Below are 27,427 nucleotides of genomic sequence, written 5' to 3'. Positions count from 1 at the left end.
TTGTGCATTCATCACGTAGTTCTCGTGCCATGGTTTTCAGCTCCATCAGGTCATTTAAGGACTTCTCTACACTGTTTATTCTAGTTAGCTATTCATCTAATCTTTTTTCAAGGTTTTTAGCTTCTTCGCGATGGGTTCAAACATCCTCCTTTAGCTCAGAGTAGTTTGTTATTACCAATCATCTGAAGCCTTCCTCTCTTAACTTGTCAAAGTCATTCTCCGTCCAGCTTTGTTCTGTTGCTGGTGAGGAGCTGCGTTCCTTTGGAGGAGAAGAGGCACTCTGATTTTTAGAATTTTCAGCTTTTCTGCTCTGGTTTCTCCCCATCTTTGTGATTTTATCTACCTTTGGTCTTTGACGATGGTGATGTACAGATGGGGTTTTGGTGTGGATGTCCTTTCTGTTAGTTTTCCTTCTAACAGTCAGAACCCTCAGTTGCAGGTCTGTTGGAGTTTGCTGGAGGTCCACTCCAGACCCTGTTTGTCTGGGTATCATCAGCGGAGGCTGCAGAACAGCAAATATTGCAGAATGGCAGATGTTGCTGCCTGATCCTTCCTCTGGAAGCTTCATCTCAGAGGGGCACCCGGCTGTATGAGGTGTCAGTCGGCCCCTACTGGGAGGTGTCTCCCAGTTAGGCTACTCAGGGGTCAGGGACCCACTTGAGGAGGCAGTCTGTCTGTTCTCAGATCTCAAACTCCATGCTGGGAGAACCACTACTCTCTTCAAAGCTGTCAGACAGGGACGTTTAAGTCTACAGAAGTTTCTGCTGCCTTTTGTTCAGCTATGCCCTGCCCCCAGAGGTGGAGCCTATAGAGGCAGGCAGGCCTCCTTGAGCTATTGTGGGCTCCACCCAGGTCAAACTTCCCAACCACTTTGTTTACCTACTCAAGCCTCAGCAGTGGCGGACACCCCTCCCCCAGCCTTGCTGCTGCCTTGCAGTTCAATCTCAGACTGCTGTGCTGCAGTGGGTGAGGCTCCATGCACGTGGGACCCTCCAAGCTAGGCGTGATATATGATCTCCTGGTGTGCCATTTGCTAACGCCATTGGAAAAGCGCAGTATTAGGCTGGGAGTGTCCCCACGGCTTCCCTTTGCTAGGAAAGGGCATTCCCTGACCCCATGCATTTCCTGGGTGAGGCGATGCCCTGTCCTGCTCTGTGGGCTGCACCTACTGTCTGATAAGCCCCAGTGAGATGAACCCAGTACCTCAGTTGGAAATGCAGAAATCACCCATCTTCTGTGTTGCTCACGCTGGGAGCTGCAGCCTGGAGCTGTTCCTATTTGGTCATCTTGGAACCCCTATTTTACATTTTCAGCAGTGCACAGGGTTCTGATTTCTCCACATCCTTGCCAATGATTGTTATTTTCTGTTTTTCTGATAGTAGCCATCCTAGTTAGTATGTACCTCATTATAATTTTGATTTGTGTTTTCCTAATGATTAGTGATATTGAACTTTTTTTTAAATGTGCTTTATGACCATTTGTACATCTTTTTTTTTTTTTTTGAGACAGAGTCTCACTCTGTCACCAGGCTGGAGTGCAGTGGCATGATCTTGGCTCACTGCAACTTCCACCTCCTGGGTTCAAGCGATTCTCCTGGCTCAGCCTCCTGAGTACCTGGGACTACAGGTGCATACCACCACACCCAGGTAATTTTTATATTTTTAATAGAGATGGGGTTTCACCATGTTGGCCAGGATGGTCTTGATATCTTGACCTTGTGATTCGCCTGCCTTGGCCTCCCAAAGTGCTGGGATTACAGGCATGAGCCACCACGCTCAGCCTACCATTTGTATATCTTCTTTGGAGAAATGTCTATTCAAGTCATTTGCCCACTTTTTAATCGGGTGGTTTGGTTTTTATATTGTTGAGTTCTGTATTAACTCCTTGTCATGTATATGATTTGCAAATATGTTCTCTGATTTTGTGGGTTGTCTTTCTCCTCTGTTGATAGTGTCTTTTGATGCACAAAATTTTTAAATTTTCATAAAGTCCAGTTTGTCTATTTTTTTGTTGTTGCCTGTATCTTTGGTGTCATATCTAAGAAAGCATTGCTGCATCCAAGGTTTTGCTTTCTTCTTTCTTATGTTTTTTTAAATAATAATTTTATAGTATTAGGTATTACATTTAGGTCATGGAGCCATTTGGGGTTAATTTTAGCATATAGTATTAGGTAAGGTCCAATTTCATTCTTTTGCATGTGGATATCCAGTTTTCCCAGATCCGTTTGTTGAAAAGACTGTCTTTTTCTCCACTGAATTGTCTTGACACCCTTGTCAAAAATCACTTAACCGTATATGCAAGGATGCATTTCTGGACTCCCTATTGTATTTCGTTGTTCTACGTATGTGTCTGTCTTTATGTCAGTACTATTCTGCTTTGATTACTGTAGCTTTGTAGTAACTTTTGAAATCAGAAAGTGTGTCCAGGCATGGTGGCTCACCCCTGTAATCCCAGCACTTTGGGAGGCTGAGGTGGGTGGATCACCTGAGGTCAGGGGTTTAAGACCAGCCTGGCCAACATGGTGAAATGCCATCTCTACTGAAAATACAAAAATTAGTTGGGTATGATGGCACACGTCTGTAATCCCAGCTATTCCTCAGGAGGCTGAGGCACTAGAATCACTTGAACCTGGAAGGCAGAGGTTGCAGTGAGCCAAATCGCACCACTGCATTCCAGCCTGGATGACAGAGTGAGACTCCGTCCCAAAAAAAGAAAAGAAATGTGAAGTGTGACTCCTCCAGCATTGTTTTTCCTTTTCAGGATTATTTTGGCTATTTGGAGTCCCTTGAAATTCCATATAAATATTAGAATGAGTTTGTCTATTTCTACAAAAACCATTATTTGGATATTGATAGAGATTGCATTAAATCAGCATATCACTTTGGATAGTATTGACATCTGAACAATATTAACCCCTTCAATTCATGAACATGGAATGTCTTTTGTTTATGTCCTCTTTAATGTCTTTCAAAAATGTTGTAGTGGTTTTCATTGTATTGCTTCTCTGGTTAATACCTGAGTATTTTATTCTTTTTGGTGCTGCTATAAATAGAATTGTTTTCTTAATTTCCTTTTCAGATTGTTCACATTTAGTGAATAGAAATGCAACTGATTTTTGTGTGTTGACTTTGTATCCTGCCACTTTGATGAATTTGTTAGTTTTTTTTTTTTAAGACGGAGTTTCACTCTTGTTGCCCAGGCTGGAGTGCAATGGCATGATCTCTGCTCACCACAACCTCGCCTCCCAGGTTTAAGCGATTCTCCTGCCTCCGCCTCCCGAGTAGCTGAGATTACAGGCATGAGCCACCATGCCCAGCTAATTTTGTATTTTTAGTAGAGACGGGGTTTCTCCATGTTGGTCAGGCTGGTCTTGAACTCTCAACTTCAGGTGATCCGCCCGCCTCGGCCTCCCAAAGTGCTGGGATTACAAGTGTGAGCCACCACACCCGGCCGAATTTGTTAGTTCTAACGTGTGTGTGTGTTTGTAATCTTTAGGATTTTCTACATATAGGATCATATTATCTGTAAAGAGATAATTTTACTTTTTTCTTACTAATTTGGTTGCCTTTTACTTCTTTTTCTTGCCTAATTTCTCTGACTATTACTTCCAGCACTCTGTAGAATAGAAGTAGACAAGCAGGCAACCTTGCCTTGTTCCCAATCGTAGAGGAAAAGCTTTTAGTCTTTTCATCATCGAATGTAGTGCTTTTTGTGGCTTTTTTATATATGACTTTTATTATAGTGAGGCAGTTTCCTTCTATTCTTAGTTTTTTTTAGTGTTTTTATCATTACAGAGTTTTTCGAATTTTGTCAAACATCAATTGAGATGATCATATGGGTTTTTTCCTTCATTTTGTTAATGTGGTGCATTACATTGTTTGATTTTTCATGTGTTGAGCCATCCTTACAGTTCAGGAATAAGTCCCATTGAGTCATGGTGTATAATTATTTTAATATGCTGCTGAATTCTGTTTCTAGTATTTTGTCTCATGGTTCACGATTTTCAACAAAGTGAGATAAATTATTTAAAATGGTATAACATGAGGTCACAGGGCAAACTGCTGCTCACAAAATTGGAGATACCAACAGGTGAAAATAGAGAATCACAGCTTAGTAAAGCAGAAACCCACAAGTAGCAACCTGTGCAGGTACCAGTATCAAGGTAGGGAAATCTGAATTGTAATTGATGTATTCCTGGAAACTCAAGTGCAGACAACTCTGAGAGTTAAAACTTTAGGGGAACCCAGTCATATGGGTGCTCTGACACTTTTGTGAGTTTTACCTCCAAGAGCTCTATCAAATTCTCACAGTGAATATCAAAGAAAAATCCCCATGTGTTTCTGGAAGGGAAAGGGGAAAAGGAACCATGTGGAAATACACCAGAACACTTTGCTCTTCTTAACAAGGTCTCCCCTAAGGAGAAGCTAGTTAATTAAATAGAATCTAACCTGCTAGGGTTTTGTTAGAGCCTAACTGACCTGGGATAAGCTGCATACCCAACTCCAGCCCACTCTATACATCCTGCCCCAACAAAGGGCTAAGGAGTGGGGTAGACTGAGAAGCAACATGAAGTTCACAGTCTGGAGTTACAGGCTCAGTGAAAGACAGAAACCTAATGATAGGACTATAGAATGCTTTTCCTTCCTCCACATCTTGCTACCACATTACTAAAGGCCTATTTATAGCAATTCCTTTTACCCAGTACATCATGTCTGGCTATTAAGAAAAATTACAAGACATACTAAAAGGCAAAAACACAGTTTGAAGAGAGAGAGCAAGTATCATAACTAGATATGGCAGGGATGTTGGAATTATCAGACCAGAAATTTTGTAGCAAGTTTTAGGACCTACTTATAAGTTAGGACCTTAAAGATAAATTTTTTAAATATATAGAGAAATTTCAATTATAGATGAATTTTAGTTCACAATAGTAAGAAAGCATCCTACATTTCTCAGCTTATGAAGCAAATTATCTGCAGTATTACTGAGTCCTTTAGAATTAATCTTTTTGGTTACTAATTCTTGCTTGATGGACATTAGTACCAGCCCAGTGAGTCTTCTCCTATGGTGCAGTATGAATTCTTTTAGACAACACAGACTAGATGTTTATTGCTATACAGGTTTACCAAAGCAATATGTAGAAGATATATAGGGAAAATTGTTATGAATAGCATGCTGAATAAACAAATAGCCAAAATCAATAATGTACTTAATATGGTCATGGAAATTGAACTTTGGTATTTCCAGTGAAATCAAACTTTTGAGGTATATGTTATCTGTGAACTTGTATGTATTTAGATATCGCAGTATCTAAAAACTTACTCCATTTAAGTGGTAATTGTGAAATATTTTTTTATTTTGCTAATAATTCTCTGGAAAATATTAATCTTGAGTTCTGTATTCTAATGTTTAGTAATGTGTGTTCATTTTATTTATTTTATTTTTTTGAGATGGAGTTTTGCTCTTGTTGCCCAGGCTGTAATGCAATGGTGCGATCTGGCTCACTGCAGTCCCCACCTCCCGGGTTCATGCAATTCTCCTGCCTCACCCTCCTAGAAGCTGGGACTACAGGCATGCACCACCACGCCTGGCTAATTTCATATTTTCAGTAGAGACAGGATTTCTCCATGTTGGTCAGGCTGGTCACGATATATGTTCATTTTGTGTCTTCCAACAATTAAGAGAAAATTACCTGAATGGTAATTGTTATGGGCTGAATTGTCTCCACAAAATTCATATATTGAGGTTTTAATCCCCAGCACCTCAGAATGATATAGAACCCTTAAGGAGGTAATTAACGTTAAGTGAAGTCATTAAGGTGAGTCCTAATCCATTATGACTGGTCTCATTACAAGAAGAAAAGATTAGGGCACAAATAGAGAAAAGACCACATGAAGACAGAGGGAAAAGATAGCAATTTATAAGCCAAACATAGAGGCCTCAATAAATCGATCCTGATGACATCTGGATCTGGCACTTCTCATCTCCAGAACTGTGAGAAAATGTTCTGTTGTTAAGTCACCCAGTCTGTGGTACTTTGTTATTGCAGCCCTAGCAAACTAATACAGTAATGATAGTAATTTTCCCCATAGGGAAATTTTCTTCTCTATATGGAAGTTTTTTTAAGATTAAAAATTTGGAAATAATTTTAAATTTACAGAAAAGTTGCAACAATAGTCCAGAGAACACCCGTATACTCTTTACTCAGTTTAACCTATTTTTTGCCCCATTTGCTTTATACTTTGTCTCTCTGCTTATTCATATATATATATATATATATATATATATAATTTGAACCATTTGAGAATAAGTTAAATACACTATGCCCTATTATCCCTAAATACTTCACTACACACTTCCTAAAAATAGGGACATGCTTTTACATAACCACAGTACATTTATTAATTTCAGAAAATGTAACATTGATAAAGTACTTTAAATCTGTTGTCCACATTGAATGGAAGTTTTTTTGTTGTTGTTTTGTTTTTTTACTTTGAATCACTGAGGTTGTTTTTGTTTCATTTTGTTTGCTACAATAACATAGTGGTTTTTGTTTGTTTCTTTGTTTTAATTTGTTTTCCTGGGGCATAATGGCTCAGTGGCAGTACTATGTGGGTAGCAGTTTTATCAGACTGAGTTTAAATTCTGCCTTTACTTGCTTGGTTGATTGATCTTGGGAAAAATTATTTAACCTCTCTGTGCTTCAGTTTCGTCACCTGTAAGGTTAATAGGGTTACTGAGAGAATTAAATGAAAAAATATGTAACAGCTTTTAGTAAAGTACTTGCCATAAATTAAGGATTTTTATTATCTATCCAAATCCTTTTTTAGGCAGTAATTTTTCCTATAGGCTTAACAGTGAAATGTTGCTGCTTTCTTTTGCCGTCAGAAAACAATACCTAAAGTTCTACTTTGAAGCTCTCTAGTGAAACTTCCTGGAACAGCACACAACAGACGATTTTAAAAAGATAAATAAATTAGAGATGATGTCAGCAGATCATTCAATTCTCTAGCCACCTTTGGTTTAAAAAAATTAATTCATAAAACTTCCATTATTTTAATAGTTGCAGGAAACTAGTCTGTCAAAGCAGATAATATAGGTAAAGTTCCGTCCAATTGTTTACTGTAAACTGCTACTCCCTACATATTATACTTTGTTCACTAACAAATATTTTGAAAATTTTTTCATTCTTTTCTCAGGCATATAAACAATGTCACCCAAAGAATTGAGAATGTTTTGGAGTGTTTTCACTTCCATAAAAAATATCACTGTTACTAAATTCAATAGATGTGATTGAGAATATAATGCTCTTAATTCCTCCTTAACCTTCTTTATAAAGCCACTAAATGTTTTTAGAGTATTTTGCAGAATCCTTATTTTTTTATACTTTTTATTTTAGTTTAGCTTTTTAATCAGCATATAATTGTCCATATTTATGGGATACATAGTGATGTTTTGATACATATAATATATAGTGATCTTACCAGGGTAATTAGTGTACCTATCATTTCAAACATTTATCATTTCTTTGTGTTGGAAACATTCAATATCCTCCTTCTAGTTATTTGAAACTATATGTTATTGTTAACTATAGTCATCCTGCAGTGATATAGAACACTAGAACTTACTCCTCCTATATAGCTGTAATTTAGTAGCCTTTAAGAAATCTCTCTCTATCCCTCTCTTTCTCCTCCCCTTCTCAACTTTTAATATTTTCTGTCCCACTTTTTACTTCCATGAGATCAATTTTTTTTTAGCATCCAAATATAAGTGAGTATATGCAGTGTTTAACTTTCTGTTCCTGGCTTACTTCACATAACATAATGTCTTCCAGTTCCATCCATGTTGCCAAAAATGACAGGATTTTATTCTTTTTCAGGCTGAATAGTATTTCATTGTGTATATATACCACATTTTCTTTATTATCTATTGTTGGACACAACAACATATGTTGGCTATTATGTATTTCCATATGTTGGCTATTGTGAATAGTGCTGGAATGAACATGGGGTGCAGATACCTCTTTGACATACTGATTTTGTTTCCTTTGGATAAATGCCCAATAATATGATTGCTGGATCATATGGTAGTTGTATTTGTAACTTTTTGAGGAACCTCCATATTGTTGTCCAGATTGGCTGAAAAGCCATTACATTTTTTATTTGCATTAGTTATGTCATTGTCAACTTTAAATAATGAGATTCAGAAAATGTGATTAAGTATAGCATTTATTCAAGTGTGAAACTTGAGGATAGTCACATAGGAAACACAGGCTTCAAAGAAATGGGGTTAGTGTTCCAAAGTGGGAAAGTTGAGGTTTCACTTATATAGGCAGTTAACAGGGTTGCAACATTTTTCATACAGGGTCAGTACCTATGTTATGGCAACTTGATTGGTTACAATTTGCTACGTTTCAAAGAAGATCAGTTCTGCATTCTGTGAGAAGGGGTGATGATCTGAGGGGATCTTATCTCTGGTGCCACAAGACCTTTCCTGATCATTTACAGGAAAAAACAGAAGATGCAACTGCATGCTACATGACTCAGGCCACATAGCCACAATCCTTTCAAGGCTCAAAATAATTTAAAGTTACAACAGCTTTAAGTTTAAATTATTTGCATTTTCCCCTTTTGATCAGTATCATTTGAAGAAACCATCATAGGTAAACTCAAATGGTTTTGGCTTCTTTTATTTTCAGGAGCTCAGTCTTCCATTGCTAGGAAGGCTTATTGCTAGACAGTCATGTCCCATGGCAAGGAGAATTTGTCAGACTATAAAGCAAATGGAGTATAGGCCACATGTAGAGCAAGGAGGTGACTTTGTGACTTGAGTCAGGCTACACAGCTGCATCTTCAATTAAAGTAATTCATTGAGCAACCTTTTTTTTAGTCTTTTCAGTTGTGTGTTGACTCCATTACAAACAAATGCCAAAGTAGCAGTAAGACAAAAACAGGACAAAACACAACAAATGATAATTCCTAGAATAAGTAACAACTTCTGCTACCATGTTTCCCAAGATCCAAACCAGCTGCCTGGCCAATAGGTCAGAGAAGTGTTGGATCTCAAAGGTTGGTTTTTTGGGTTTTCATATCAGCCATTAATTTAGTGATGTTTTCTGATTCATCTGGGTTATAGACATAAGACTCAATTTTTATGATAGCTCAGGCTTCCCCTTGGGCTGCAGTATATCTAAAGCCATATGGTTCCACAATACAGCTTTTCTTTTTTTTTTTTTTTTTTTTTTTGAGACGGAGTCTCGCTCTGCCGCCCAGGCTGGAGTGCAGTGGCCGGATCTCAGCTCACTGCAAGCTCCGCCTCCTGGGTTCACGCCATTCTCCTGCCTCAGCCTCCCGAGTAGTTGGGACTACAGGCGCCCGCCACTGCGCCCGGCTAGTTTTTTGTATTTTTTAGTAGAGACGGGGTTTCACCGTGTTAGCCAGGATGGTCTCGATCTCCTGACCTCGTGATCCGCCCGTCTCGGCCTCCCAAAGTGCTGGGATTACAGGCTTGAGCCACCGCGCCCGGCTATACAGCTTTTCTCATAGGACCAACTTCATTGTTCAATAATGAGATACTTGTGTGGCTCTCATTTAGGGCCTTTTGGTGTGTGTAATTGGTTAGGGTCTCTACATGCCAGATGACATCCTCAATACCCAGTTGTGGCAGAAAGATGGAAACTAAATAATCTTAACAGTAGAATTCAGAACAATTCAATGAGATTGTAAATAAGGAAGATTTGCAGACTTTGAAAGGGTATGAACTATTAGACCTTATGCCCAGGCATAGCTCAAAGAATACTGTCCTAACCATCCTGAGAGTAACCATGGCCATGGATTGATGTCACACAGCCAATATAGTCCATTTGGAGCTAGCCAGTAAATACACAATGCCCATTCAGTGGCATGCCAATCAGTTATTTGTAATATAATGATGTGCATACAGTGTTCCTTAGTTTTCCATCCCATATTTCTAGTGGCAAAGGTGGTTTCATTATTGGGCCATGTATCTTCAGTTTGCTCCTTTTGTTCTCAACATAAGGGAGAAAGCTGATGAAGCTGACCAAAAGAGAGGGTTATGCCAGATAAAACAGTCCCAAATTTGTGTTGTATCATCCCCAATTCAAGTTGTCTCATTTTTCAGTTAACAACTTGATTTCAGTTGGGGCAGCACTAGCATTAAAGCTAACATACTGGCTTTAGGCCACACGCGGTGGCTCATGCCTGTAATCCCAGCACTTTGGGAGGCTGAGGCAGGCAGACAGCCTGAGGTCAGGAGTTCATGACCAGTTTGACCAACATGGTGAAACCCTGTCTCTACCAAAAACACAAAAATTAGCCAGGCATGGTGTGCATGTAATCCCAGCTACTCAGGAAGCTGAGGCAGGGGAATTGCTTGAACCAGGGAAGTGGAGGTTGCAGTGAGCCGAGATCACGCCACTGCACTCCAGCCTGGGCGACAGAGGGAGACTCCGTCTTAAAAAACAAAAAAACGAAAAGCTAACATACTGGTTTTATCTACTGAAAAATCTCTTCCCATGCCCCTTGCTTTATAAAGTATTATCAATAGGCCAGTGATGTACGTTATCCTTAGTCATACTAAGTATTAAGCACTGATGATTGCTTTTGAGAAGCACGGATATATTTCTGGTCTTCTATTACGTCTTGTCCTTGGAAAGGCAATACCCACCATGGTTGACCAGATCCACTGGAAAGGTGCATGAGGCTACGTATCCAACAAATGTTTTCCTGTAATCTATCAGCATGGTCTTGAGCCCATTGCAAGAAGACATTTGCTTCATAGACAAGAGCTGGTGATAGCAACAACAAAACATAAGAACAAGGGATGAAAATAAATTTAGTGGGAACTTGCAAAGGATGATCTTCTCCATCTATTATGATTATCAATATTAAGAGTTCATTTAGATACAGGCCTGGTTCAGTGTCTTGGGAAAGCTGACTACCTCAGATGCTGTCTTTTTCTTGTCCTTGTTGGCTCTGGAGAATTTCAATTTTAGATCACTGGCTTGAGATGAAGTCCAAATTGACAAAGTGACTTTTTTTAAATGGGTGACGAGTATCCAAGAATTGATTCCTTTTAGTTTAGCAGCACAAGGGTTAGTTAGGTGCACTTGATAAGATCATTTCACCTTGGTTGGAGGGAGTCCTTTAAAAGATGCTGTTTCTGACTGGGCACAGTGGCTCACGCCGGTAATCCCAGCACTTGGTGAGGCCGAGGTGGGTGGATCACTTAAGCCCAGGAGTTCGAGACCAGCCTGGGCAACATAGCGAAACCTCATCTCTATAAAAAATACAAAAAATTAGCCAGGCATGGTGGCATGTGCCTGTAGTTCCAGCTACTTTTAGGGAGCTGAGGCAGTAGAATCGCTTGAACTCAGGAGGTTGAGGCTGTAGTGAGCCTAGATTGCACCACTGCACTCCAGCCTGGGTGACAAAGTGAGATGCTTAAAAAAAATACATAAATAAAAAGCTGCTGTTTCCAATAGACAAAGACTCCTGGTTGAAGTCCTTGGTCCTTGGGTTCTTTGTCTTCCAGGAGCTCACAGTGGAAACTTTTACTCAATTACAGTTTTTAGTTAGCTGCCTTACAAGGCCATTACAATAAAAAATATATATATCCTTTTAATACAATAGATTCACAGTTTCCTGGAGTCAATTTCATAGGTCTGCCTGTTTCAAATGGAGACAGCTAGTATTTATCAAAAGGGATTGATCTTAGGCTAAGCAAAACCAATGGAAGAGCTTTTGGCAAAGGAATTTTAAAAGCCTCAGTTAATTTTGCCAATTTAGTTTTGATTATTCTGTTTGTGTGTTCCACTAACCCAGATTACTGGGGGCAATATGCATAATGGAAATGTTGGAGAATAGGTTAGATTTTATATATTGACTGGATTATTTGTCCGGTAAGATGAGTACCCCTGTTGCTATGAAATTCTAGAGAAAACTCCCCAATTTGAAATAATTTTCCCTAAGAATTTTACTTACTGCTAATACTGTTGCTCTTCTGCATAGAAATGCTTCTATCCAAGGAGAAAACATATAATTCATTACTAGAATATGTTTGTATCCTTGTGATGGTGGTAGCTGAATAAAATATAGTTGTCCTACCTTGAAGGGGCTTTCAGGTAGAAGAAAATGACTTTGATTGCTATGTAAAGGTTTCCCTGGATTATGTTTTGGGCAGATGTGGCAATGATTATATAACTAGATACCAATCCACAGTTGGGGAAGGCCTCCAATAATACTGTTTTCCCCAAATAATCATTTTATTAGGGCACCAATGAGTTAAATCATGTACATAAGTTCAGAAAGTTGACTGTAATTTGGTTGGAAGTATGGGTAGATCATTTGGTCCATACCATAGCCCAGTCTTGGAGGAGTATGTTTCCCCTTTTGTTTCCCAATTTTCTTGTTCTTTTTTGGAGCTTAATGTTGAGCTAATTTTATGTCAAAATCAAATGCTTTCTTAAAAGCTAAAAATGGGTTGATTTTCTTATTCAAATACACTTAGAGTAGCCCTTTTTACTATATTATCTGCTAAATGATGTACTTTACTTTCCGGAATGTCTGACTTTGAATGGCTTCAGATCTTGATAATGGCTAATGATTTGGGCAATAATATGGCTTCTAATAATTCTGAAACATGGTGTCCATTTTTAATGGACAGATCAGAAGAGGTTAAAAATCCTCTTTGTTTTCTGGGCATGATGGCTCACGCCTGTAATCCCAACACTTTGGGAGGCCGAGGCAATGAAACACAAGAGTTCCCTTGACAACTTTGTGAGACTCATGAAGGGGTGGCTTGTTTTCTCAGCCTGCAGCTCTGAGCCCTTCATGGGAGTAAGAGCATGCAGGTGAATGGATGCAGGAGCCAGGGCAAACGAATGCTGGTACCAGCCGGCCACTTCTCTCCAGTGGGAGCAGGCCCTGTGTGGGCCCCACAGCAGGATCCAAGCGTGTTCATTGCTCTTTTAGTTCTGCCATCTGGGAGGGAGTGCCGGCAACCCCTAGAGCCCCAGAGGGCATGTCACTAGCTCAGTAGGCTTTTTGCCTCATTGTGAGGGGCAGCTGCCCTCTGCCAGTGAGGGCAAAGGGCCAGTGTGACAGCCTTTTTGGGTTCCTGCACCCAGTGTGTCCCAAGATCTTGTCCAGTGCCCAAGAGGAATGAGGTCACAGACTTGAAGGATGGTGAATGCAGATATTTTATTGAGCATAGAAAGTGGCTCTTAGTGGGCTGGGGAGCTGGAAAGGGGATGGAGTGGGAAAGTGGTCTTCCCCTGGAGTTCAGGCATCCTGACCAAACTCCTCTCCCACCATCCCCAGCTGAACTCCTCTCTGACTGTAGTCTCTGATGTCCAGCTGCTTCTTCCACTCTCAATGTTCAGATGCTTCTCTCTTCTGTGTGTCTGCTAAGTTTGGGGTCTGGGGTTCTTATGGATGCAGGATAGGGGGTGTGATGGGCTAAAAGGGAACATTCAGGTGGGAAAATGGGGATGTGAAGTTCTCATTTAGGGCTGCAGGTCCAGGCTTGAGGGTGAAACCCTTGCCAGGGACCCCACCCTTTTCTATCTAGTATTTCCCTGCCTCCTGTGCATATCAACAGAAGGATCACTTGAGCCCAGGAATTCAAGACCAGTCTGGGCAACATAGTGAGACCCTGTCTCAAAAAAAAATTATCTTTGTTTGCATACCACTCCAAAGTCATGAGCTACTCTGACAGCATATCTGCTGCCTGTATAAATATTTGCAGTTATTCCTTTTGTCCATGACAAGCTCTAACTAATGCTATTAACTCTGTTTATTGAGCTGAGGTTGCTTTTGGAAGATGAGAACTTTCTGTTTCCTCAGTTAAGATACGATAGCATAATATGGTTGGGTGCGGTGGCTCACACCTGTAATCCCATCATTTTGGGAGACTGAGGTGGGTGGATCACCTGAGGTCAGGAGTTTGAGACCAGCCTGGCTAACATGGTGAAAACCCATCTCTACTAAAAATACAAAAATTAACTGAGCGTAGTGGCAGGTGTCTGCAGTCCCAGCTACTCGGGAAGCTGAGGCAGGAGAATTGCTTGAACCAGGGAGGCGGAGGTTGCAGTGACTTGAGATTGTGCCACTGCACTCCAGTCTGGGAGATAGACCGAGACTCTGTCTCAAAAAAAAAAAAAAAAAGATTATGCAATCCTGGGCCAGCCATGGTGGCTTGTGCCTGTATTCCCAGCACTTGGGGAGGCAGAGGTGAGGCAGGAAGATCATTTGAGCCCAGAGTTTCAGACCAGCCTGGGCACATGGTGAAACCCATCTCTGCAAAAATTCGCCAGGTATGGTGGTGCACACCTGTAGTCCCATTTACTCAGAAGGCTGAGGCAGGAGGATTGCTTAAGCCTGGGAGGTTGAGGCTGCAGTGAGCCGTGATTGCAGCCCCTGCACTCCAGCCTGGGTGACAGAAGGAGACCCTGTCTCAAAAAACAAACAAACAAAAAAAAACAAAGATTCTTTGTCAGTTTTCAAATAGTTTATCTCCCCTTTTTAGACTATCAGTCTCTTAATTGCCTATTATATTGTGGTAAATAGTTGTTAGCTAGACAACAGCAAATGTGCACTTTCAAAGGCATGATTGTTAGGTGAAAATTTACATCCCTAGGGCACAGAACTTAGATCTAAACACCATTATTTGCTGAAACAAAGAAGGCCATAGGTAAAGGGCCAGACAAGACAAGATTGCCAGGTAGTTTTAAACAGAGGTAAGGTTTCTTATGTAAACTTTAAGCCAATGTCTTCCCCATCATATTTCTTGTGGTTTAGATGCAGAGAGGGAGATATCCTTACACGTGGAGATTTTCTTTATAAATGCAGATCTCTTTCACAAAGAGTTTCTAAATAGCCAGCTAAATGCCAGAAAGTTGTATTTTGGAAACCAATCTAGTTAGATAGGTAGCCCTTTCAACTTAGCTTTTTTCTTGATTAGATTACTAACTTCAGGGTGGAGCCCTTAAATGAATAGGTCAAAGAAAGCATGCAGTTTATAGGACATATATTTAAATATGTGAAAATTAGACACAGCTGGAAGGCAGAACATGTAGATCCCCTCAAATCAAGGAACTCATTTTTACATTGAATCCTAGGTCTTCAAAACTAGGGAAATGCCACAGGATTGGACAGTGCAATGCTTCTACAGTGCCCCTTGCTGCAAGGACATTCCCCCAAGACTGGTGGGTAGCCCAACATTAATCAGCTACTCTGTGATCAGCCCATCCTCCATGGGAGTCTTACACCTTAGTGGCAACTATTTCCATAGACCCTAAGGGTCAAAATCACTCTTTTCTTATCTATATGCAGGAAGAAATGAGTAGTCTCCTGCAGTAATAACCACTCATTGTAAATGCTGTCAGCTGCTCAGCTACCTCCGTAGCTGCAGTCCTCACCAGTGACTTTCAGCTATTGCATACTCAAAGGTCATGTTCTCTCATAGTACAAAATAATCCCTGGTATCCCCAAAAGCCAAAGAGACAAGGGAGAGAGAGCAACTTTTTAGACCTGAGAAAAACCTTCTGTGGGTCTTGGGACTCCACAAAGAAAGCAAAAGACCCCAAAAGGTGGGTGTGCAGTACCTTTTTCTATGTTCCTTAAGGGGTTTCAGGACCACTAGAAGTCTCCTCTAGATTTCTTCATTTGATATCAAAGATGACAAAAGGAAGGAGGAACAGAAGTAGAAGGAAATTGATAAATAAATCTTAGAGGAGCCAAATTGGGGGGATTTTATTTTTTCTTTTTTGAGATGGAGTCTTGTTCTGTCACCCAGGCTGGAGTGCAGTGGTGTGATCTCGGCTCCCTGCAACCTCCATCTCCTGGGCTCAAGCACTTCTCCTGCCTCAGCCTCCTGAGTAGCTGGGATTACAGGCATGTGCCAGCACACCCGGCTAATGTTTGTATTTTTAGTAGAGACAGGGTTTCACCATGTTGGTCAGGCTGCTGTTGAACTCCTGACCTTGTAATCCGCCCACCTTGGCCTCCCAAAGTGCTGGGATTACAGGCATGAGCTACCATGCCCTGCCTGGATTTTAAGCTTTTCAAAAGGCAAAAATCATATTACTCAAAATTATTACTACCAGATGTTGAAGAATAGCTATATTATTAATTGCTATTAGATTCTGTACAAATTTCTAACCTCTACCATTAGATTTTCTTATGGGAAGGATTAGAGTGTTACATGGACTTGTACAAGGAATAATCAAGCCTCTTTTTATATAATCCAAAACTACAGATCTTACTCCCTTTAAGGCCTTCAATCTTAGAGGGTATTGCTTAAGGTTTGGGAAAGATTTTGATGGCTCTATCTGGATTTTGATTGGAGGAGCTAAGATAATTTTCCTGGTATCAGTGGAGAATTTTGACTACAACTAATCAGGCACTACTTTTAACAGTGCTTCTAGTTCTTTATTATTTAACAATTTAGTATCCTCTATGGCAATACAAATTGCAATTGAAAGGATCAGATTTGGAAAAATTTTTGTGTCTCACAATTTTGTTTTACCTTCTAATTCTAAATACACTTCCCCCTTTTGAGAAGAGATACGGATATTATATAATTTAAAATATTTATCCTTATCAAATGCATGGGGGCTGAGGGAACTAAGAGGAAAACATGTGTTCCCTCTAGGGAACCTAACTGAAAAACTATAGGTTGAGATTTATATGCTGTTATAGGAGTATTTGTTATACCCACATCTGTATTGGTTTTTGACTCCAAGGAATGAGACTTTGTAAGAAGGTGGGATTTATTATTGATAATGTAACTCTGGTGTCATTAAGAGCTTGTGTTTGGGGCCAGGCACAGTGGCTCATGCCTGTAATCCCAGCACTTTGGGAGGCCAAGGTGGGTCGATTGCTTGAGTTCAAGAGTTTAAGACCAGCCTGGGCAACAAGGCAAAACCCTGTCTCTACAAAAAATACAAAAGGCAAAACCCTGTCTCTACAAAAAATACACCAGCCATGGTGGTGCACACCTGCAGTCCCAGCAACTCAGGAGGCTCAGGCTTGAGTTAGGGAGGTGGAGGTTGCAGTGAGCCAAGATTGCACTACTGCAATTCAGCCTGGGTGACAGAATGAGACCTTGTCTCAATACAAAACAAAACAAAACAAATAAAAACAAAAACAATGTAGGCCCTCGCTAACAATATTTTTCAAAAAACTTTTTTTTTTTAATTTTTAAAGAACTTGGTTTGTTTTCCACTTAAAATTATTTCAGTTACTCCTAAGGTATTAGTGAGGAGAAGAGGGAAGTTCCCTCTTTTGATTTCCTCAGGGCACTCCTATTCTTCCTTTTCTTTGGCCTGTTTTCATTCTTTCCATTTTAATTTTCTACAATCCTTTGTGAAATGTCCCGGCTTTTTTTTTTTTTGCAGTCATTGCAGTGCAGGAGATTGGGTAGTTTTGGAGTTTAAAAAGGCTTTTTAGGGTTTATAATTGGTTGGACAGTTGTTTTAATTGTAAACTCATGACCTTACTTGCTTTCCTTCCCTGTTTAACTTCCCTTTCCTTTTCTTCCTTGGTTAGGGTATGGGACATATATTCAGCAAAATAAACTAGATAATGAGTTTGAAGGATAACTAACTGGTGCATTGTTTCTTTTTTATAATTGCTAATTCTTAATTTAATCCATTTATACAGTTTGAGTTACAAGGCCAGGCACTATGGCTCACATCTGTAATCCCAGCACTTTGGGAGGCCAAGGCGGGCAGATCACCTGAGGTCAGGAGTTCAAGACAAGCCTGGCCAACACACTGAAACCTTGTCTCTACTAAAAATACAAAAAAAAATTAGCCAGGCATGGTGGCGTGCCAGCTGTAGTCCCAGCTACTCAGGAGGCTGAGGCATGAGAATCACATGAATCCAAGAGGCAGAGGTTGTGGTGAGCCAAGATTGTGCCATTGCACACCAACCTGGGTGACAGAGTGAGACTCCGTCTCAACAACAAAAGTTTAAGTTTCAGAAAGTATCATTTTGGTGGTTAGCATAACTTTATTCAGATAGACCTGAATATTTTTTAATGTTTTTTTCCCCAAATCTTTCATAGTATGACATCAAAGGTTTGATATAGTTTGGATATTTGTCCTGTTCGAATTTCATGTTGAAATTTGATCCCCAATGTTGGAGGGACTTGGGAGATGTTTGGCTCATGGGGGCAGATCACTCATGAATGGCTTGGTGCCATCCTCACAGTGATGAATGAGTTCTCATTCTGAAGAGCTGATTGTTAAAAAGAGCGTGGCACTTCCCCTCAATTGCTTCCTCTCTTGCCATGTGATCTCTGCACACCAGCTCCCCTTCTCCTTCTGCCATGGGTGGAAGCAGCTGGAGGCCTTCACCAGAGGCAAATGTTGGCACCATGCTTCTTGTACAGTCTTCAGAACTGTGAACCAAATAAACCTCGTTTCTTATAAATTACCCAGCCTTAGGTATTCCTTTATAGCAACACAAAGACAGACTAAGACAAGGCTCATGAAAATTTTGTTGATGTTGTATTTTGTCCCAATCAACCACTTTTTGAAAAACTAAGGTGATAGCATCTAGTAAAGCTTTGGCAGTGTTGCAGGCCCATTCACAATCTGCTTCAAAATCTGTGGAAGTTCTCTAAAGGATTTCTCTAATGTGCCTTTGCTATCCTATTTGGCTTTATCAAAGATGAACGAATTGATATAAGTCAGAGAATCTGGGATTGAAAGTTTAAATGTTTAATTCAAATTCTCTAGCAAATCCAGTAGAATCCTGAAGAGGATCAGGAAATTATTTAATTATACCTTTAAGTTCTACCTTTGAGCGTGGTTGATAAAAGAAGTAGGTTGTCTTCTACTAGACACAGGGTATTCCCTAAATGGAGCCAGTACAGCAGGAGGAAGAGGAAGGGAAGGTAGTCTGATAGACAAGGAAGTTCTGACAATGAGGGACAAAGAGAAGAAGGAGCTGAAGGAGAAGAAGAAATGTCAGCAGGGTTTTTCAATTCAAAATTATTTTAGACAACTTTTTCATTTCCTCTTGCAAAGAAATGACTTTATCAAGCTTCTAAGTACCATTGAAAATAGCTCTCCCAGTTATTTTGTTTTATTTTAGAGCCAGCTTTTATTTTGGATTCAGGGAGTACCTGTTATATGGGTATACTGTGTGATGCTGAAGTTTGTGGGTGCAAATGATCCCATTACCCAGGTAGTGAGCATAGTACCCAATACGTAGTTTTTTAGCCCTTGCCCACCTCCAAATAGTTCCCAGTGTTAATTTTCCTCTTGTTAGGTTCATGTGTACCTGATGCTTAGCTCCCAATTATAAGTGAGAACATGAAGTATTTAGTTTTCTATTCCTGTGTTAATTCACTTAGGATAATGAGAGCTGGCTTTTTAAAAATTGAGTATGCGGAAAAACTAGTTTAGGTATTTCAAAGGCACCCCCATTTTGGCCACTGTAATTTGGGGTCATTGCAAATTATGCATGACCAATGTTCTAAATATTTACATGAAGATGTGCCGTAAGTATTAAACATGAATCCAGCTTACGTTTCTAGTGGTGGATCTCTTCATCAGGAGGAATACTTGGTTTTAGATGCATGATTACCCAGACTTTAGATTTTCCTCTTGAATGACCAAACTTAGGTGGGAGATATTTTGGATTAAGTGTGCTGCCTGTGGGAATAGCCCCTCCAGGTGGCACCCTTGAGTTGGTTTTTCCTTTTTATGTGTTTTGGTGATCCCAAGAGGCTTGGGTGCTTAAGGCAGTAGGTGATCAGCTGTTATGTGTGCTCATTTAACTATGCAAGGTTCCCTTTATGGTTTTTGTTCGTTTGTTTTTAGACAGAGTCTTGCTGTGTCACCCAGGCTGGAGTGCAGTGATGTGATCACAGCTCACCGCAGCCTTGAATTCCTGGTCTCAAGTGATCCTCTCTTGTTTCAGCCTCCCAAGTAGCTGGGACTACAGGTGCACACCACCACACCTGGGTAATTTCTTATTTATTTTTTGTAGAGATGGAGTTTCACTCTATTGCCCAGGTTAATACTAAACTTCAGGGCTCAAGTGATCCTTCTGCCTTAGCCTCCCAAAGTGCTGGGATTGATACAGGCATAAGCCACTGTGCCTGGCTCTGTATGCTCTTCTTAAGGGATTTCCTGTAAGACTGTTTCATATCGTGAACAATGAGCTCCAACACTCCCACAAAGACCTCAGTAGCCTAAGGTGCCTTCCAGTTTGCAAGAACTGTGTCTTTCATCTTTGGGACTTATTTTGTCCTCATAAAGAGCCTTTTGTAATTTTAGTTACTCAAGAAGAAACTTTAGGCCAGGCACAGTGGCTCACACCTGTAATCTCAGCACTTTGGGAGGCTGAGACGGGTGGATTGCTTGAGCCTAGGAGTTTGAGATCAGACTGGACAATATGGCAAAACTCTGTCTTTACAAACAATACAAAAAATTAGCCAGGTGTGGGGGCGCACACTTGTAGTTCCACCTATTTGGGAGACTGAGGTGAGTGAATCATCTGGACCTGGAAAGTTGAGGCTTCAGTGAGCCATGGTCACTGTTACTGCACTCCAGCCTGGGCAACAAAGGGAGATCCTGTCTCAAAAAAAAAAAAAAAAAAAAAAGGAAGAAGAATATTTATATTTGTCAGTTGTCAGTTGAACCGAGCTTCAGAATCTGGTTAGTTTTAAAATTACAAATTTTGCTTAAGTCACAAAGATTCATTTCCTCTTTTCAAAGATAAACTGTTTTCTCCCTGACCAAAGTTTCAAATGAGATAAAAAGTTATAGAAATTCTAATGAAGCCAGGCATGGTGGTTCACACCTATAATCCCAGCACTTTGGGAGGCTGAGGCAGGCAGATCACCTGAGGTCAGGAGTTGGAGACCAGCCTGGCCAACACAGTGAAACCCCGTCTCTACTAAAAATACAAATTTAGCTGGGCATGGTGGCACGCACCTGTAATCCCAGCTACTCCATAGGCCGAGGCAGGAGAATTGCTTGAACCCAGGAGGCGGAGGTTGCAGTAAGCCAAGATTGCACCACTGCACTCCAGCCTGGGCCACAAAGTGAGAATCTGTCTCAAAAAATAAGTGAAAGAAAAATAAATAAATTTAAAAATAATGTTTGAAACTCTACCAAGCTGGGAGGTTCAGACCCTGAGAGATGCCTTACCAGAGATTTCCGTTGACTCCAGCGAGATTGGGTGAATGAAAGTCATTTGTGTTGGTACCAGCATTCTGGTTGTCAGCAAAGTGACAGATATCACTGGAGGTCTGCTTTGAGTCCCTTCGTGGTGACCAAAATGTCAACCTTAAATAATGAGATTCAGAAAATATGACAAAGTATAGAGTTTATTTAAACACAAAGTATGGTCTGATCACTGTCCGTTTGTTTTTGTGGGCTGGTTGCTGAAGAGTCAGAGTTCTGTCTTCATGTATAGTCTGGTCATTGTCCATTTGTATATCCTCCAGTCCCTTGCTACTAAAAACAAATAAAAAATGACAGCCACCTGGGAAACACAGACCCCAAACGCAAGGGAGCAAGTGTTCCAAAGTGGGGAAGTTGAGGTTGCATTTATATAGGCAGTTAACAGGGTTGTAACATTTTTCCATGCAAGGTCAGTCCATATGTTATATGTTATAGTTTGTTACATTTCAAGGAAGTATTAGTTACAGTTTGTTACATTTCAGGGAATACTGCTTTAACATTCAGTGAGCAGGGGTGATAATCTGAAGAGACCTTAAGCTGCAAGGCTTTTCCTAGTCACTTACAGGAAAAAGCAGAACTTGCGGCTGCATGCTACTGACTCAGGTCATGTAACCACATTCCTCTCAAGGCTCAAAATAATCTAAAATTCTGCCAGCTTTAAATTTGAATTATTCAGTTTCACACCATCATAGGCCTAAGTTCACATTTTATTCAAAACAACTTCAATGTAGTATAGATAAATTTTCATAACTCTTTGTAAGTTGATATGATTTATCTCTTTAATATTAACGAAATTTAGGAATTACCTCCTGATGTTTGCTGCATATATATACACACAGATTGATGGCAAATATTTTATTGCACTATTTAGTTCTATATTATACTATCAACATTACTGTTTTTCTAAAATAAAGCAGAATCTTTTCTTTGTTTTAAAATGATCTCAGTTCCCAAGGAAGAAATTACACCAATTTGAGTCTGAAATATCAAACATTGAAGAATATAGAATTTATTTTCTAAGCAGTGGAAAACCGTGTATCTAATGAAGCAAGTTGGTTCAGATGGGGTAGCTGGCAAACAGAACAAGAGCTATGTAGAGGTAGCCAGACTGAAACTTGATCTTGGTTGGAGTGGAACAAAATGCTCAAAATGCTCATAGTATTATTACAATTTTTTTTTTTTTTTGAGTCAAGGTCTCACTTTGTCACCCAAGCTGAAGTGCAGTGGCACAATCATAGCTCACTGCAGCCTTGATCTACCAGGCTTAGGTGATCCTCCTGCCTCAGCACCCCCAAGTAACTGGGACTACAGGTCCGCATCACCATGCCCAGCTAATTTTTTTTTTGGTAGAGATGGAATTTCGCCATGGTGCCCAGGCTGGTCTTGAACTCTGAGCTTAAGGGATCTGCCCACCTTAGCCCCTGAAAGTGCTAAGATTATAGGAGTGAACCACAGTGCCCAGCCTTGCGTTAATTTTCTTTTTGCATGATTTTTACACTACTATGAAAATAAGCAAAGGCCACCCAAATGAGAATCAACAGAATTCATTTATTCAAATCATGCAATAACAAGGAAGTCAGCCAATATCACTTTCATTGGGCAGACTCAAAAAGGAGTAGGCAAGTTTTAGAGTGAAAAAAAGATGTTAAAGCATGCTCTAATTGGAGGTTGTTGGCATGGGGAAGTTGAAGGCCATCTATCTAAAAGCAGAGCATCTAAGGGAATTAATTCAGGAAACATAGTTGGCTTTCTCTGGTTGGCCTTGAGTTGAAAGCATGTAGGAGTTGGGGCACAAAAATAGAGAAGCTGGCAGTCATTGATCCAATCCTCCCTGTCCTGGGGTGATTGCTGCCAAGATTGTAATTTGGATTTCCAGGCTGGTTGCTGAAGAGATTGTAGGTCAGAGTTCTGTCTTCATGTATGGTCTGGTCATTGTCCATTTATATATCCTCTAATATCTCACTACTGAAGAACAAATAAAAATGATTTGTGTTTTATAATTTAATGGAAGAATATATTCATGTAGTTTTGAGAGATTTAAAATTCTAATAGTTACAGAAATCTTCCCAGATGGAAATAATATTTCATGTCTGGGAATATAAGATGAATTATGTTAATACTGTAAGGTATCTTTGCAAAGTTCTTGTTATACAGGTAGAAGTGGATTCTGGACCTCAAAGATATATCAGTTATAATAAATAATACGTACTTATGTGGTCTTTTGAGAAATTATAACCTGATTTGGACTACCTCAGAAAGATTGGGCATTTTCTCCATGACTTATTGGATAATTGGGACTTTTAAAGATGTAAGAAAGAAAGTTACTAGTATATCACCATTGGAAAGTCCTCACATTGCAATTTTCTATAGAGAAAATTGGTTGGCAGTGATGAAGATTATATTTAAGTTTCTACAGTTTTTTAAATTAAATTTTTATTTTGAGAAATTTTCAAATACAAGTATTTTATATAAAAATTATACAGCATCAATAGATAAAGCTGAAGTATCGTTTATCCTCTCCCCTCCTGCCCCATTTTCTATCCCCTTTCTTCCTGTAAGAGGCAACCTCTCATGAATTTGGTGTATGTCCTTTTAACTCATAAAATCATTATTTCTAAAAACAATGTAATTGCCCTTACTTGACTAATTATAAACACAAATGTGGAAGGTTTGAAAGACTTACTTTCTAGATTCTTTTAGATTAGTGAATTATGATAATAAGCCTGAAAAACATAACATTATTCACCAAGTAATTCAACCAAGTAACATATATTCTATGTCAAATAGCATATTGTCTTTGTATTGGTATTAATAGATCTAATTAGTGGCAGGCATCTAGGTCTCTCAAGGAAGGAAGAAGGAGAATTTTGGGAAAAGAACCAATGAAAGAAAGCACAGATTGACACTTTGTGAAATGTGTAAAAGTGAGTCAGAGAGTTTCCTCTTGATCTTGACTGAAAGTATAGCTAGGTCTCAAGTTTGCTTTGATCTTTTTTTGCCTGGCCCCTACAGAAGCAATGCTTTTTCTTTGTTTCAAAATGAATGGGCAAATATATATACTATACTTGTCAATCTCAGTGTTTTAAGTATTGCCAATTTGACACCAGTGTGGCAAAACAAAGTTCAGTTTGTTAAAAGTTTAATTTATTCTCCAAATATAAGTTGCTTCTGTTTTATAAATACCTACATAAAAAGCTTAAGTCCCAGCAATAATTTAATAGAATCCTATGCATCTTGTTTTAAATACTCCTATGATTCACGGACAATCACAGTCTATGAACAAAAACCTATATTTAGTAACTATTTGAAAGGTACTGTAATTAAGTCTGTTTTAGTTCTAATCATTACTAACATTGTGGATAATGCAGGAAAGGGGAAAAATACAGCTCATCAAAGAAGAGACCCATGAGATGGATATAGCTAGTTTAATCATAGTAAAAAAAATCCCAAGGATGTTGACACATCTGTACTATCATTAATGAGAGATATAGTACAGAGACTTCGTCTGAAAAGGATGACTTCATGGAGTATCAATGACTTTACATCTCTTCAAAGGATAAAAAGAGTTTATGTTTTTCTGGTGTCTGAATGTTTTATCTTGTTACGTTGACTGCATAATGAGTACTATGGTTTGTGATTTAAATGTATTATGAACGTAATTTTTTCTTTGCATCTAAAATTTTGTTTTTGGCTTAAGGAGGAACCTAAAATGCTATTCATTCACTGGTAGTATATCTGTGATTTTAGCATGTTCTATAAAATTTCATCTCCAAGGATAAAAATTTTCTTATATTTGTACATAAGTAAAACTTTTATGATCTTGATTAATTTTTAAAGGAGTTATACTTTTGTTATCCTTAACTTTTAAATTGGATTTTAGAGTATTTTCTTTGTGTTAATAGGCAGAAGACTATAGCCTTAATTTTATCAGTAGATTAGGAAGCATTTTCCTGTATTTAATCTCTATATTGCTTTCAGTTTTTGGCTTTCTTGAAGGTAACCAAAATGTCAATTACTAGGGAATTCTGCAACCTGAGAGTGATATTTTGAAATCTGCTATAATGACATAAAGATGTATTTTTTGATATTTTTATAGGAAATGGAAATACTGGCAAACTAAAAATACTTGTTTATGGCTACTTGTTATTTCTGATCCTCTTCCTGAAATGTAAGGAATTAAAACTTAAACATTTTATTTATGGAGTGGTAAATTAGAAACTGATAGTAAATCAGAAGACTGAAGATAATTAAAACATTATAATATTGGGAAAGTAGCTAAAGAAGACCTTGGAAAATTATTATTAGATGTCTTCAGGAAGTGGTTGTATAAAATATAGCTGTGAGATGACAAATGTGCATGTTGAATTAAATAGTTACTTATTATTTCTAAAATCTATGGCATTTGAATTTAAGATGATGTTTCAAATATACATAAAATGTTTTGTTTTAAGATTTTACACTGTAACAAAACTATTTGCATAGCCAACACATGTAGCCTTGGTACCTCATTAGGTAAAGTGGAGTTTTTTCCTCATTGTTAATGAAAAGGATAAGTTTCCCTAGAAAAGAGCAAAAAGGAAAATAAGATACTGCTTTTAAAATTATCTTATTTAATTCCTATTTTTCAGAGGATAGCTGGCTCACATATTATGTTTCTAAATTTATCAGTTCCCTGCCAAAGAAGCAAATACATCTTTACAGTGATTTATAGGTTGCTAGGAGTTTTCTGGTCCATATTTACAAAAAAAACCTCAATTTCTAAACAAATTGTATTCTAAAAGTTTGTTTTAAAATGTATTTTAGAATTTTTGATATATTTTTTCCACAGAAAGAATTATAAATGGTAGGTTCCTAGGCAAGTCCACAAAAGTATTTTTAACCCATAAAGTAGTGAGGAATAAAGATTTGTTTTAAAGATTTTTATATTGAATTTAATGCTGGCAATTTAAGGAAAGTAGGTAATTTAGATCACAGGATTGGGAAACTTGTATGGAAATTCTAAAGAGGACTTCTGGATACATTAAAATTGGCTTCAGAAACTACTTCTAATTTTTTGTCAAAACTCCCCACTATCTTTTGCAAATGCACTACTGTTCTTGGGATTAATAGCTCACAAATGGAACAATGAGAGAAATTTTCTTTGAGTGGTTAGGTACAGCTGAAAGAGGGATTATGGTAAGAGGATCCATAAATAATAAGAATTTGATAATGTGAGTTATATCTCAGTGAAGCTGTTATTTAAAAAGTAAAAAATATTATAAGCTATGGTTCTGTTTAAAAAGAAAAAAAGTAAAAAATAAAAATAAGAAAATAAAAAATAAAAGCGTGAAAGGGGAAATAGCTTCTTGTGACTAAACTTCCAAATAACAAAAGAGTGGCTTTGCATTACTTACTTGTTTGTATTTGTTATGATAAATGTCAAGTAAGCCATTAGTTTACTAAATTCAGTAAAAAACCTTAATCTAACAGCTAGAGAAAGAAACAAATGGCAAATATAGAGCAGATGATCTTTTTTTTGTTTTTTCTTTTTGTGAGACGAAGTTTTGCTCTTGTTGCCCAAGCTGGAGTGCAGTGGCGCGATCTCGGTTCACTGCAACCTCTTCCTCCTGGGTTCAAGCGATTCTCCTGCCTCAGCCTCCCGAGTAGCTGGGATTACAGGCACGTGCCATCACACCTGGCTAATTTTTTGTATTTTTAGTAGAAATGGGGTTTCACCATGTTAGCCAGGCTGGTCTTGAACTCCTGACCTCAGGTGATCCGCCCACCTCGGCCTCCCAAAGTGCTGGAATTACAGGTGTGAGCCACCACGCCTAACCGGAATAGATGATCATTTAAAAGCTAAGAATATTTTATGAATTGGAAGATTAGTTTAGAGTATTATAAAATATAGCCTAGAAAATTATGAAGAAAACTAACTTTTGCTGGCCAGGTGCAGTGGCTCACGCCTGTAATCCCAGCACTTTGGGAGGCTGAGGTGGGCGGATCACCTGAGGTGGGGAGTTTGAGACCAGCCTGACCAACATGGAGAAACCCAATCTGTACTAAAAATACAAGATTAGCCGGGTGTGGTGGCTCATGCCTGTAGTCCCAGCTACTCGGAAGACTGAGGCAGGAGAATTGCTTGAACCCGGGAGGCGGACACTCCAGCCTGGGCAACAAGAGTGAAACTGCATCTCTAAAAAAAAAAAAAAGAAAAGAAAA

General features: G+C 39.0%; 1 protein-coding gene and 1 long non-coding RNA gene across 2 annotated transcripts in view; both read left to right on the top strand.

Annotated features, from left to right (window-relative positions):
• LOC105476835 (protein phosphatase, Mg2+/Mn2+ dependent 1E) overlaps nucleotides 1-27,427 on the top strand; it is a 223,638-nt gene that overhangs the window by 92,210 nt on the left and 104,001 nt on the right. The window lies entirely within an intron of this gene.
• LOC139359599 (uncharacterized) overlaps nucleotides 1-27,427 on the top strand; it is a 39,458-nt gene extending 12,031 nt beyond the window's left edge. Inside the window, exon 2 of the long non-coding RNA XR_011615696.1 lies at nucleotides 1-27,427. This exon is cut by the window's left edge and continues 6,211 nt beyond it. This is a non-coding gene — a long non-coding RNA (uncharacterized lncRNA).

Source organism: Macaca nemestrina, chromosome 17 (genome assembly GCF_043159975.1).
Source record: "Macaca nemestrina isolate mMacNem1 chromosome 17, mMacNem.hap1, whole genome shotgun sequence".
Taxonomy (NCBI): Eukaryota; Metazoa; Chordata; class Mammalia; order Primates; family Cercopithecidae; genus Macaca; species Macaca nemestrina.
The sequence above is the reverse complement of the archived record's forward strand: the minus strand, read 5'-3'. Positions and strand labels throughout refer to the sequence as shown.